Raw genomic sequence first — 13,790 nt, forward strand, 5'->3', positions numbered from 1 at the left:
TTTCATAACTTAAAGACTATTATCTTCCCATTTATCACTCTGCAAATGACCTAGCGTGGCATGACTAACTGTATTCCACAGAAGTTCCTAAACATATCATACAGATTACTTCTAAAACATATTGTATAGTTCACTCTAAAGGGCATAACATTTCTCCAATTTGATTTCACATTTTAATGTATAGATTTATAAAAGCATTTTAATATATAAAGATCATTGTGATTTGAAGGCAGAAAAAATGAAAACTTGGTCCAAAGTGAAAAGATGCAACTGCTAACTTTACTTTCCTTATACAAAATATTACTGATAAGAGTTTATCTATTTTGTTGAGCCTAACAAGAAGTTCACCTTTTCAGAGTGTGCTACATGAAGCTTTGCTTGCCTTTTATATAGTAAAGTAATTTTATGGTATTGTGTCACAATGAAGGACAAAGATAAGCCAACTGTTTAGATTCCTCTCCTTTATGTTGTGGCTTTGATCACTAACAATGCTGCGTGAACAGCCAACAGAAGGCTGACATTTCATAAAATATGCAGTGATAAAAACTAATACTGTAGCATCTGGGAGCGATATATAAAATGCAGAAATACACCTAATAACTGTGATCTTAAATTACAAGTTACTAAAAGCAAAATAAGCAGCATACCTAAAAGAAATAGCAAGATTAAGACAGGATTTTTGTGCTTCTACTCCTAAAACTAAATTTAAAAGAATTAATCTAAGATATGCTATCCATTATTCTTTACAACTCCTCTGGTTCCCTTGGATCTTAAAAGCAGCCTTGTAGTAGAGTGCTTTTTTGCCGTATCATTAGGTATCAGCAAAAGCTAAACACATTATAAGCCTTCTTTCTGCTGTATTAATGCTCTAATGCTTTGTAAAATCCCCTTTACTGTCTCTTTTAAAATATCAATCACACAAAATACGTATAAAACCCAGTGACTGACTCTTTGCAGGTAACAGAAAAGCTGAAGCTTTGCCCTAACCAAATAAGTAAAAAACCTTCCAATAAGCTGCAATATTAAGTAGATCTCAGATTATGAATTGTATTATTTTCATTTATTTAAGAACATTAAGAACATTCAAGACAGGTTACATAAAATGGAGGATTGCTTCTTAGAAAGCAGTGAATCCCTAAAGAACTTAGAAGTCACAGTAAATAACCAACTGCTCTTACCATGTTGCTGTAGCTAGGGAGCTAAAAACAATCCCTGGGTGCATTACAGGGAAATATATGGTAGTACTAAGGACTTGAAATTATCTGCACATATGGCATTATTGGAATGCCATATCCAGGGCCTAGTATCTCCAATTTAAAATAAAGTTAAAATTAAAAGGGCCCAATAGGACTTACAAGAGTAAGAATCAGGAAAATCTCGTAATGTGTAGGAGAGAGACTTAAGATCATTATATTTCATTTATTTATGATGAGATTAGAGATGACTTGACTGTGATCTACAACTTACTACATGTCAAAAAGATGCGATAGTCAATAACTTTAATCAAGCATAGAAAAGGATAATAAGATAATTACTGAAAAACAAAATTAGACAAATTTACTGTAGAAATATGACATCATAGTTATTACATCCAGTCAGCTACGGACATAATGCATCTCCTTTCCTAACTTAAATATCAACCTACGCTGAAGAAATGATTTTGATTTAAAAAAAAGAATTAAATCCTTACCTATGTCAAAGATGGAAGAGCTATCAAAATGATCTCTCCTCTATTAGAAGGTGTTTAATATTTAAGAAACTGCAACATACAATTAACTTTAAAATATAGTTTTACAAACCAACTCTATTCTCATTTACTATTTCACACGTCACACACTTTTCTCAAAACACTCAATATGAAAAAAACTGCTTGGTCTAACAGTAACAATTTTCCTGCAAGTATATTATCTTTATGAGAATACATCATCTAGAAACAAAGAAACAGTGATCTATGTGATGCGTTAGGTTCATCAATCTCTGATCATCCACAGGTCTTTGGAACAATAGTATGAAGCTGAAATATCTAAACAAAAAACAAACCTAAATCAATTGCCCCAATTAATCTGAATATAATGGTGCAAAACCTGCTCGTGGCACCATAACAAGGGTGCCACCTCCTCAGAATAGCTATGAGATCTAGAGAAATGCCTGAAGACCTAATCTTACTAAGGAAAACAAACTCAGCTTTTTAGTATTAGGACCTCCGTTTGTATCAGGAAAAAAGAAATTATGCACCTGGTGAAAAAGAACACAAAAGAAAATCCATACTTGGTGCCTGAAGAACTGTGAAGCATATTTTCTGTCTGAAAACCCATAACAGTTTAAGTACGTGGGAGGCAATTGTCCTTGTGCTTATAATTAGAGTCTGAATTTAGGGATTTCACTACTTAATGCACACCCACCCGCCTGTTGTTCTTACCATGGTTTTTTATGTCACTTAATGGAGATGAATACTGTTTTCCCACCTCATATTTACATCAAGGCTATTTAATTTTTTTAGGCTGCTATAATAGGTTAAACGGCAGTCTCAACATCACTCTTCATCTCCCACTGGACAATGAATGGCATTATAAGACTGAGAATAGACGAAGGCATATTTACATTCATAATGTTCTTGACTATAACATTTATGTAAATTATGATTTTACATTTGCAAATACTATAATTCTCAGTTTCAATGAATACTTTACTATTCTTTCATCGTTAACTTCCTATGTATATTACATGGAGAGAAAACACCAATGAAAAATAAAGAAACTGTCTAAGTGTTGTGATAAGAATACAGATCTTTTGTAAAAGGAAAAGCTGCTTAATTTCTAAATCAGTCTTACCCTTGCATGGACATGAGTGCATGAAGCATGGAGAGGTTGCTCACATGTTAAACCCACAAACTTTTTTTCCCGTCTGCATAGATCTTGTTTTTTTTTCTATTCTTTGACAAACGTCATGTAAGCACTATGTTAATTACAGAACTGCATGTAGAGTTTGGGAATACGTTTAAAGATATGACACAAGAATGAAAAAATGTGATAAAAAAATTTTCTTTAGATAAGCTATTACTCCACCAAATGGATGGAATGACTTTTAAAGATCTTCATAGTGCAATATAAGCTTCTCAGTTAAGAGCAAATAGTCAACTCTCATATCTAGCCTAGCAAATACACATTTACACACAGGAACTGTATCTTTTCATATGCACTTTGCTTGGATTTTTCTATGATGGTCAGCTGAAGTATTTCCTTCAATCTTTCAACAATATATCTGACCCTAAAATGCTTTCAGAATGAAAAACTGACACATGAAATTGGTCCAAATATTCTGACTTAGTTTTAAATGAGGATTTCTTTTTTTTTTTTCTGTTATGGTAAATGCTCTGTTTGACATTTGTAGACTGTAAATGCAAATATATGTAATGAAACAGCTCAGAACCTACCACAGTCTCAGATACATATATCACTTTTGAAGAGGCAATTCCCTGTTACCTGAGAATTGCGATATGAATGAAGAAATGTTACTCATCCTAATGAAACAAAACTGGGAACACTTGACTAGTCAAGTCAGTCCTGTGTACATGATCATGCTACTTATGTATGTCAGTTTTCAAGTTACTCAACATGTCATTAGAAGTCTCAACTTCAATATACAAGGACTGTGAATACACTCAAATAGAAACTCTTTAACATTAAAAGAGCAGTGACTTTTCTGGTCACCCTTCCTTCACACCACATGATAAAACAAATCTAAAAGAATTTCATGTTTATGTTGTAGTTTGGCAAATGGAGAATGTATTGACTCAGATGACAAGCTAAATCATCAAGCTTTCTCTCCTATTTATTTTCTCCTCTTTCCACAATTGAACTTGAACCAGTTTATTTTCTATGTATATAATTAAATTTCCTAAGATTCTGCTGCATGCCTGGCAAAAGGGAAGTCAATAGGACTACCATCGCTGTACTGATGTGAATTATGGCTACCAAACAGGAATTCCTTTATCTTCAGCACCCTACAAATAATGTGAAAAAGGACAGCTATGCTGTGGGATTTTCAACAGGAAAACCATTAGGGAAGTCAGAAAGACCTTAGAATCATAGAACCACCAAGGCTGGAAAAGACCTCCAAGATCATCCAGTCCAGTTGTTAACCTACCATCAATACTCTCCCACTAAACCATGTCCCTTACTCGAAAACAGTGAAGACATTTCAATACCAATCCTTAATACTTGCAGAAAGGAAAATACTGACACGTTAAAAATGGCAAAAATTAAAATAGTCACAAGAAACAAAATGCTGAAAACTCTTTGAATACTGTCAAATTCTAGTACGTAGCTTCTAACTTGTTTCTTCCAAGAACCTTGCACAACAATTCTTTTGTTTTAGGCTCCTGCATATTAAGTTTGCCCACTGATTATATGTTCAAGAAAGCAATACATCAGATAAGGAGCATCAGAAAAGTTACAAAAACTACATTAATCAAATTTTCTAGTCAAACTATCTAGGAGCTCACAGTACATCTCTGTATAAAATTAACTCTCTAAGTAAAAATAAACTAATGCCATGAACAAAGAAAATCGTTTAATAATAGAACTTTCTACTTGATATGAAGCAGTTCATCCTTTATGACATCTTATACATTCCCTTTTTGAATAAGAAAATTTTACATGAGAAAATTTTTATATTTATGCTAGTCCATTACATCACTTTGCTAACAGCTAAGAACTGAAGTAAAAAGAAACCGTAATTGTTTCCCCCCAAAACGTGGTAAATCCATGCAGCTTCCCTATCTATAGTTTTCATGCCTCAAATTAACCTGTGATTCAGAATTTACACTTATTGATGAAAATGCAATTCATGTATGAAATTATTCAGCTGAAGCAAATTCTCACACTATAAAATATGCTAAGTAGAAGCACTAAATCCTAATTTGACAGATAGATATTAATTCAGAATTTAAACATTTTATCTGTTTCCCTTATTTCTGCCAAAATTCATTTTCTACAAAGTAAATGTGTTTTTAAAAATTTCTAAGTAAAAATCAAACAGAGGACTCTATGACTTTTCCTCTTCTTGCATTATATTTTTAATTAGAATGAAACTATGACAGAAATGTGTACAACTTCTGCAATTTCCTTTCAAAAGAAGAGAAATAAGGCAACTTTCAATATATATATAACTTTCTGATTGTGCTTTTATGTGACTCAATACTTGCAAGGCATGCATGCTCCTGAATAACAATAAAATCAACATTCACCTATGTCTCCAAAATCTAGTTTGATGCCTTGCTCCAGAATCAATGCTTGTTGAAGTAATGCTTACTAAAAATGATCTTACAGGTAAGACTGAGAAAAAGTAACCTTAAATAAAACACTGCAAAAGCAGATGGCAAGTTTTTAATCCTCCTTTAAAATCTTAAGTCTGTACAAACATTGTTATCAAAGAAAGTGTTTAATATGAAGTCATATACTGCACATCATCCAGAACAACCTTGAATAAGCCCACATGAAAGTGACTCAGAAAGTTCTGAGCTTTTTATGTTCTACATCAATTTATTTAAATGCAACAGAGCACTGATAACAGAGAATAACTTCTGACCATTGCAGCTACTGTTACTTCAAAGAAATGTTTCACGTTATACATTTAATATATGAGCTCACTGAATACATCTCACTAAGCAATATGTAGAGGGTCTCATACTAGTAGGCAGTTGGTCAACACCATAACTTTAATTTGGCTTTATTAAGTTGCTTTCTATCTAATTACAAATGTCAGCCTGTCACAAGAACAACTGAAGAAGGCTGCTACTTGCATTGAAGATGCAATCCCTAACACCAGATTCCAGCCACACACGGCTGGCATCTATTTTGAGGGAACCTGCCATTGCCATTCAGCCTATATTCAGTCATGCAGTGGTGTTAATTAAGAGTAAAAAGCACTAAAATCCTGTGAACTTCCTTAAGAATTTCTCCTAGTAGCAAAGTAAGCTGCATAGTATTTCCTGGGTAGGAGAAAAAGAGCCAAGGACGATCACAAAATGGAGCCTTCTCCCCTTCAAGAGAAGGAGCAGACAATTTTCTAGAGCTCTTTCTTCTTAAAACTTTATTGGAACATTATCACAACATTGAACACGTCAGAAATAACTGTCCATGATGATCACATCTATGGTAAGAGAGTCACTTCAAATGGATCAAATTATCATTACAATCCGGTTTATAAACATGCCACTGGCAATCCAACAGTCTCTCCTCCTGATGGCTTTCTCGATGCAAAAACACGTAAGACTGCAACTTTCAATTCTTTAACATCTACTTTAAAAAATTCTTGTTTAATGAATTCTGATTAGCATTTAGAATCACCTAAGACAGTAGTTCTCCGTTACTAAAAATTAAACAAAAGCCAACCACAAGTAAAAGTCTTCTGACTAGTAATGCCACTTGTCAACAGTGTGATGCTTCTAAAGAAGCCTGGAAGTTATCAATACACAGAAGAGAAGACATACAATGAAAGTGCGAAAGATACATACCTTAAAGTAAGCAGGTAAGAAGAAGTAAGTAAGAAGTAAGGAAGGAAGTTCATGTCCTCGCATTCTGCGTTTCCAACTAAGTATGAAGCAAAAGCTCTCCCAGACTTGCCTGGGCTCTGCTCAAGGACAGCTCAGGCATCAGAGCCATACTGTCCAACATGAGAAGGCAAGGGTGCTGCAGAAGACAAAGACTGCTGAACTAATGAACAATGTGAAACGCTACTGAATTCGTTACGTGATGATCAGCTATGTAAAGCTGACAACTCTTGGCACAGATCAAGAGAGAAGAAATGATGCCTGAAGAGCATGGGCTGGTAACACAAACCACTGCTAATCCTCACTGGGGCCATCTAATAGCCACAGAAATAAAGCTGTGGAAGTTGCTATCAGTGATGTGACAGTATACACCCTTATGAGGAATTGATCTAGCTCAAACCTGGACTTGCTTTTCATTCTTCAAAGTTGAATATCCCACAAGTTCTGCTACATTTGAGAAAGAGTCCTTTGCGTATGGATATATCTCTCTATAGTTGATATTTCCAGTACAGCCATAAATCAATCACAAGACCACAGGTGCATGGGCCACTAGTGCTGTAAGAGGAGCACCGGAAACACTGCATAAAAAGCTTCTTTTTTAAAAAGAACTTTAAAAGTTCGATTCATACAGATGTGTGATGACCTCTATGAGCTCCCTGACAGTGTAAGAAACGGATAATTTAGTTGCTCCACAAACCACAGATTACTGTAGTATTTCAGAAGAGAAGCCATCTGTAACATGATTGCAAGTAACCAGATAGTACTTTTTAGACTGGTATAGAAGTTGTTTGTTTGAATTTAAAGGAAGTAAATGAAAAATCATAAAAAAATATAAAATGCCACACATTTTAGAGCAGGTTAGAAAATACATAAAATCACTACAAATTTCTAGGAATTGGTGAATTTCAAATTATAACAAACTTCTGCAGTATTTAATTGTTTTCCCTGAAAAATACAATTTATGCTTCCTGATATTCCATAACCCAGTTTATAAAACTAACACTTTAGAATCACTTCGTAAGACAACAAATATCAACTATTTTGTGCAATTTAATGACTTATTAAGCCAAAGGATCTGAGTTTAAAGCTATATATTACTTCAGTTTCCTTATTAATTATTTCAATAGTGACATAATGCTTGATCAGGTTCATTATTATGACAAGTGAAAAAATCTGGAACATTTGAAATTGGGAATTGTTAAGCTGAGCGCCTATCTTGGAGAAAACTGGGATAATTTCAAGCAGAGGGAAATACACAGAAAGAAATTACTGGCATTTACAAGTATTCTGTCTTCAGATAAATTACTGGTCTGAAATATAGTTTTAACAAAACAGGAATAATAAGTAAAACACGTGAGAAATCACTTCCTCATCAATAAATACTTAATAAAATTAATTTCAAAATCTGAAAAATTCACAGCTTACAAGTCTTGAAATAAACGTCAAGCTTATCAGGAAGCACATGGTTAAATAATTTTAAAACAGTTATTTGAGTATCTGCAATACTAGGCTTTGTCAAAAATCTCAATTGCTATGTTCTTCTCTAAAGTAATATCCACAGCTTTCCTTAATGACTATTTTCATATTTTCCTAAGAAGAGCTGTAGGAAGAAGGAGTTGGACTACATGACCTTTAAAGGTCCCTTCCAACTCTAAGGATTCTGTGATTCTATAACAAAAAAGGCCACGGACAGAAGAGATTCCTCCTTCAACAGAAGGGGGATAAGGAAGAAGATGAGTACGTTTTGGCAGTCTATTTTAAACACAGAGACAGAGCAGTCAATTTCATTGCTCTTTCTTCCCTGTACTGGGAAACCAACAAGCAGCAGATCTATTGATTATATGCATGGGTAAGTAATTCAAGAGATAAAACAGAAGATAAGAACAGCAGTCACAGCTTTGAGTTTGCATCTCCACTATCAACAGACTTGCCCATAGCTGGTCTACTACTGAACAAGCGTAACAGCTACTTTGCAAATGAAGATGTCTGGCAGGTTACACAGAAACTGCTGCTGCCTGAAGCTAGTCATCTTCTTCTCTGGTCTGAACATTAAAACTCCAACACAATGAGTGAGTGGACAGAAGCACTCCAGCATCGAATTTAGCTCACTCTGAACTCACCATGGGATAGAATCAAACTTTGTCAAAAGACTTACTACTTAAAAGAAAGACTTCCCAGGGTTGTTCATGAGCAACTTGCATAGTTGCTCTATATTAAATGTACATCGAGCTAACCAGGACCTTCAAATGTTGCTATAGCAATTTTCAATAAAATGTTTACTAGTTTTTGAAAGACACATTCTCTAGTAATAGGAAAAAGGCTATTTTTATTAGTTTCTCTACAGAAATAAGAACATCATTCCCAAAATTATGCAGATCAATACCATGAGCTCAATATGATTATTTGGTATAGCATTATCATGTTATCTTTCAATTTCATAAAGTTGGATGCAATGAAAAAGATTCTTGATATCACCTATAATAAGCAATATAAACTCCTGAAAATGTTAAAACCATGTATAGAGACTTGCACACACAAAGAGTAAATTACCAAAAGCCCAAGTCTTTACTTCTCAATTCTTTTTGACAGTTCCAAAATTCAGGCACGCATCCAGAAGAACTTTCTGCCCCACGTCTGGTCAGTAAAGAAATTGAGGTTAACCTTTAATTTTTAATGTCACCTGCAGCCAGTGACTGCTTTTTCTAATGCAAGTGACAGATAAACAGAAAAACACTCCCAAGATGATACACAAAGCACCACACACCATAAGTGCATTTTTATTTTTATACCAACTCAATTTCTCAAATGGATAACCAATGTTCCTACTAATTTACATTAAGAATTGAGTGAGGCATGAAAATTGTTCTGATGCATAGACTCTATTTCTTTAATGTACTGCATAGTGTTCTGTACTTCACTGCAACACCAGAAAAAACTAACTACATTTGAAAGGTACAGAAAATATACATACACAAACACAAGCACATACATCTCTTATAAAATCACTACAGAAAGGGTTTTAAATTATCCAGACCAGTATAAAGGAAAAATAATTAAAGTCACTGATGGAAGTCAGTAAAAGCAAAAATTGTTCCTATTGTTTGTTGCCAGTTTCCTGACATTTAATCTGGTGAAGTTTTTCTGTAGACAAATATTAGTACACTAAATCTACATTGCTAGTGCTTCAAATTTCTAATTCCTTTATAGAACTCAACAGTATCACCTTAATATTTACTAGGTAATTCCAAACAAAACACAGGGAACATGGCAAATTGAGGTAATAAAATTTAGCTATTTAGGGCAAAATTGGCAAGTCTTTAACAGCAAACACTGTATCATCTCTAAATGCTGCCATGTTCCTGTAAGAAGAAGTTTGAATTATGATAGAGAATTGCCCCTCCAGGTCAGGACTGTGGGCATATTATGAGAGAAAACAGAAGTTCCCACTGACGACATTTCACTAGTTGCTTGGCAAGCAGACTTCCACAGAGTTATCCATAGCTTATAAAACCAAGTACTACAGTCAGAATTTTCAATTGTCTTTTAGAATTTAGTGTAGAAGACTAGTTAAAAAAACAGCATCTATGTTAGTAAAAGTCATTTTACAGAAAATGTATTCAAAGTAATTTTTGGACAACATTACAAACATCACCTTTATAAATGCTAAAAGAGTTAACTATGACATTAATGAAGATGAGGTAAAATTAGTAGGGTTTTTTTTCTTTTTAAGACAGAAAAATTAACTCACAGTGTGGCAGGTGTTTGAACAAACAAGACAGTCGTCCTTAAAATGATATTGAAGCCAACTTCTGAAGTCAGTAATATGAGCAAGGAAGCTGGAGTAGTCCTGGCACCAGACTCCTGAACTTGACCTTTGGATGGAGAATAAAGATATTTGATGAAAAAACGTCCCCCAAAATCTAATTTTTTTGTTTAGTTTAAATTAAGACATTGCATTTCTTATGGAAATTTCTATATAACAAAAACGTCAAATGTCTGAAACTAATATAGTTTTCAAGTCAAATAAGTATTTCACACAATCACGTTGCAGAAGAGAAATAAATTACACATAAAATAAGACCATGTGGCTTTATTTATTCTTAATAAGATAATATTGGCAGAGAGATGGCTAAATAGATTTAAAAGAAATAACTGCTGAAGTTTTACTATCTGGAAAACAACTCCAAGGTTTGCCAACTCAATTATTACAAAGACCATTTCAGTATTCGAACTGAATTTTTTTTATTTTTATTTTTTTTATATCAACACTCAATTCTTGGCTATCAATTCTTCCTTCCTTGACTTCTTAAAAACACATGCTTTACAAATTTCAGTAACTTGATATTGTTACACACATTTTCCATAAAGTAGTTAATTCATTATTAATACATGAAAAATATCTTACAAGCTACTACAGCTAGTTTTGAACACACTAAGAATTCTCAAGGCTCTGGTTTTAAGAAAAATTTAAACCAAATTCCATCAACAGATCAGCCATTTATCAGAGATAATTCAACCCTCTTCACATAATTATGGGATATGCTGCTATTTTAAAATAATTTTTCCTATTACAAATATGGGATGCTAGTAGTTGTGAATTGGAAACAGTATTTTTCCTTTTTGAAAAGCTGGTACTTTACTGTTTCTACACTGTTTTAATTAGAAAACCTGAGAACACAAGTATCCAGACCCTTTTAAAAAATAAAGTCCTAGAAGGTGCCAATGTTGCAGAAGTACCCAAGTATGACCACAGTTGTCAACCCAAATTTAAAAACACTTAGAAATAAACTATGAAAACCTTGCTTACTTTGAAGGAATAAAATTTTCAATTTATTTTAAAGAAATTCAATACACTTTTGTACACATGAGAAAACTGCACAGTTCTAACTAAACTGTGGTGGTTTTTTTTAATTTAGGTTATCATCCTAGTTGTTATATACTAGTATATATTTGTATTTTTATTCTAGAGTATACTTTGAGTTATTAAGACTGGCATTAAAATTTGTAACAAGTTGTAATATGTCTAATTCAAGAGGGCTTAGAGTATTCCTGTATTACTTATTAATATGTTAAGTGAATGTTTGGACAATTGATTTCAAGTAGGTTTTGTAACTAAAACATGTGACAAAATACAATTTTCAGATTACATAGTCCATTTGTCATAACCACTGTTCATTCTAATTTCTATAGGTGTTAACAAATTAAGCAAAAAAAGCTGTACTGAGTAAATACAGAACAGCAGCCAACTCAGGACTTAAAAGCAACTCTTAGCATACATGCATTAGGAAAGCATCTTTACTCGCTCTTCTGCTTTTAAATTTTGATCTTTTTTGATTTTTCTATCATCTTCCTACAGGTAAGTCTTAACAGGTGAAAGCCTGCAAATAAATAATTGTTCATATGCATACATCCTTGCTACAGTAAGATAATGGTTTTGTACTGAATTAATAATGACTAATAATGGAAGTGTCACCTCAGTTATTACAGTAAATCAATTCAGTTTGCTTACGATAACCATTATATTTAATTTATCTTGTGAATTCTTAATGAAACAACCAAAATATCCCTAGTCAATGGCTTAAATAATGCTTATATAGCAAAAGAAATACAAAATATTACTCCCCGTAAATTCTGAAAACAGAGGTGATTTTCACGCTGCTGTGATATTAGTTTACAAGAAACTACTTTCATAGAATCATAGAATCTTTTGAGTAGGAAGGGGACTTTAAAAGCCATCTAGTCCAATGCCCTTGTAACAAACAGGGACACCTACAGCCAGATCAGGTTTCTCAGAGCTCCATCCAACCTGACCTTGAGTGCCTATGAGGACGGGACTTCCACCACCTTTCTAGGAAATCTATTCCGGTGCCTCACCACCCTTAATGTAAAAAACTTCCATACGTTCAATCTAAATCTCCCGTCTTTTAGTTTGAAACCATTTCCCCTTGTTCTATCACAACAGGCACTACTAAAGAGTCTGTCTCCTTCCTTCTTACAGCCCCCCTCTAGATATTCAAAGGATGCTATCAGGTCTCCCCAGAAAAATAGTCTTTATCCCTGAACTGATGTTTTGAGTTTTCAATAAGTAGAATAGTCTGGAGAATGACAAAAGCATGCTTTCATTTAAATGTTTAGACTAGCTGAAACCAAGAGACAGATTTACAGAGAATATGAAAAAAATAAATAAGAGGAAATGAAGATATGAATAAATTTCTGAAATAATTTACAAAAGTGAATACAGGCTCATGTTAATATAACACAAGATACAAAGATTATTTTACTTGAAAAGAAGAGAAAAAGTAATTTGACTATGAAATCCTCATGGCCGTCTTTGTCTGAATGATTCGTACTAACCATTTCTGGAACTTATGAGGAAACTACATAAAGCAATAGTATGACTAAGGCAGACTATATGATGGTTCTTAAATATTGTTTACAGAAGGCAGTCTTTGAAATATGAAATGATGACCTTTCCCCAGTTGTTTAGATGTACACATAGACACAAGATAGAGGAAGGCAAGAGTTGAGCATCAATTCAAATCCTAGTAGAAGGTTCTTAACATCCAGAATTATTCCAGTGTTGAAACAACTGGACAACAGGAAGAAAATGAAGATAATTTTATCTTAGTCTTCTAAATTGTTAGGAAAGCAACATTTTGCAGCTAACAAAATAGACACAGTAATGCATACTTTCAAGAAGAATCATTATGTTTCACATGGTTCACTAGTCCTAAAATGACTCGAAAAACATCCACTGCTTTACCACATGTTCTCTCAAGTCTTACTTCCCCATCATTTCAACTGATATCAAACTAAAGTCTCCTAACAGGGCAGGGGGAGGGGCAGGGAAAGGAAACAGAAAGAAACCAGATTCACTTTGTTTCTTTGTTCCTCTTCCCCACCAATGTTTCCCTCAAGAATAAATCACATAGCTGAGAATAAATGTAGTAAATACTACAAATTACCTTGATATTTCACTACGTTATTAAATACATTTTATTGCCTTCTCGTTAAGATTTGATGGTGTTTCAAAGTTCGATGCTGTATCCAAACATGAATTCCTTTCCCAGAGTCTTCCCTTTTAGTAAACATTAGATTACACATCAATTTTGAATAGCAACATATTACTTTACTGACATCTGACATCATAACAGTGAGTAAGAATTAAAAACTAAAGATTTTAAGTATTTTAAGCAGAACAATTTTTGGATTATTTTTTAAAAAAGAATGATGTATG

General features: G+C 33.6%; 1 protein-coding gene across 6 annotated transcripts in view; it reads right to left on the reverse strand.

Moving 5' to 3' along the window:
- Nucleotides 1-13,790, reverse strand: part of TBC1D5 (TBC1 domain family member 5) — a 305,440-nt gene that overhangs the window by 234,332 nt on the left and 57,318 nt on the right. For 5 of the 6 annotated variants that reach the window (XM_021386231.1, XM_021386226.1, XM_021386228.1 and 2 more), the window contains one exon: nt 10,302-10,425. The exons of the other annotated variant lie outside the window; for it this stretch is intronic. The gene's annotated coding sequence lies outside the window, so the exon portion shown is untranslated. The remainder of the gene's footprint in view (nt 1-10,301; nt 10,426-13,790) is intronic. 6 annotated transcript variants of the gene reach the window in all.

The sequence above is a fragment of the Numida meleagris genome, chromosome 2 (genome assembly GCF_002078875.1).
Source record: "Numida meleagris isolate 19003 breed g44 Domestic line chromosome 2, NumMel1.0, whole genome shotgun sequence".
Lineage (NCBI taxonomy): Eukaryota > Metazoa > Chordata > Aves > Galliformes > Numididae > Numida > Numida meleagris.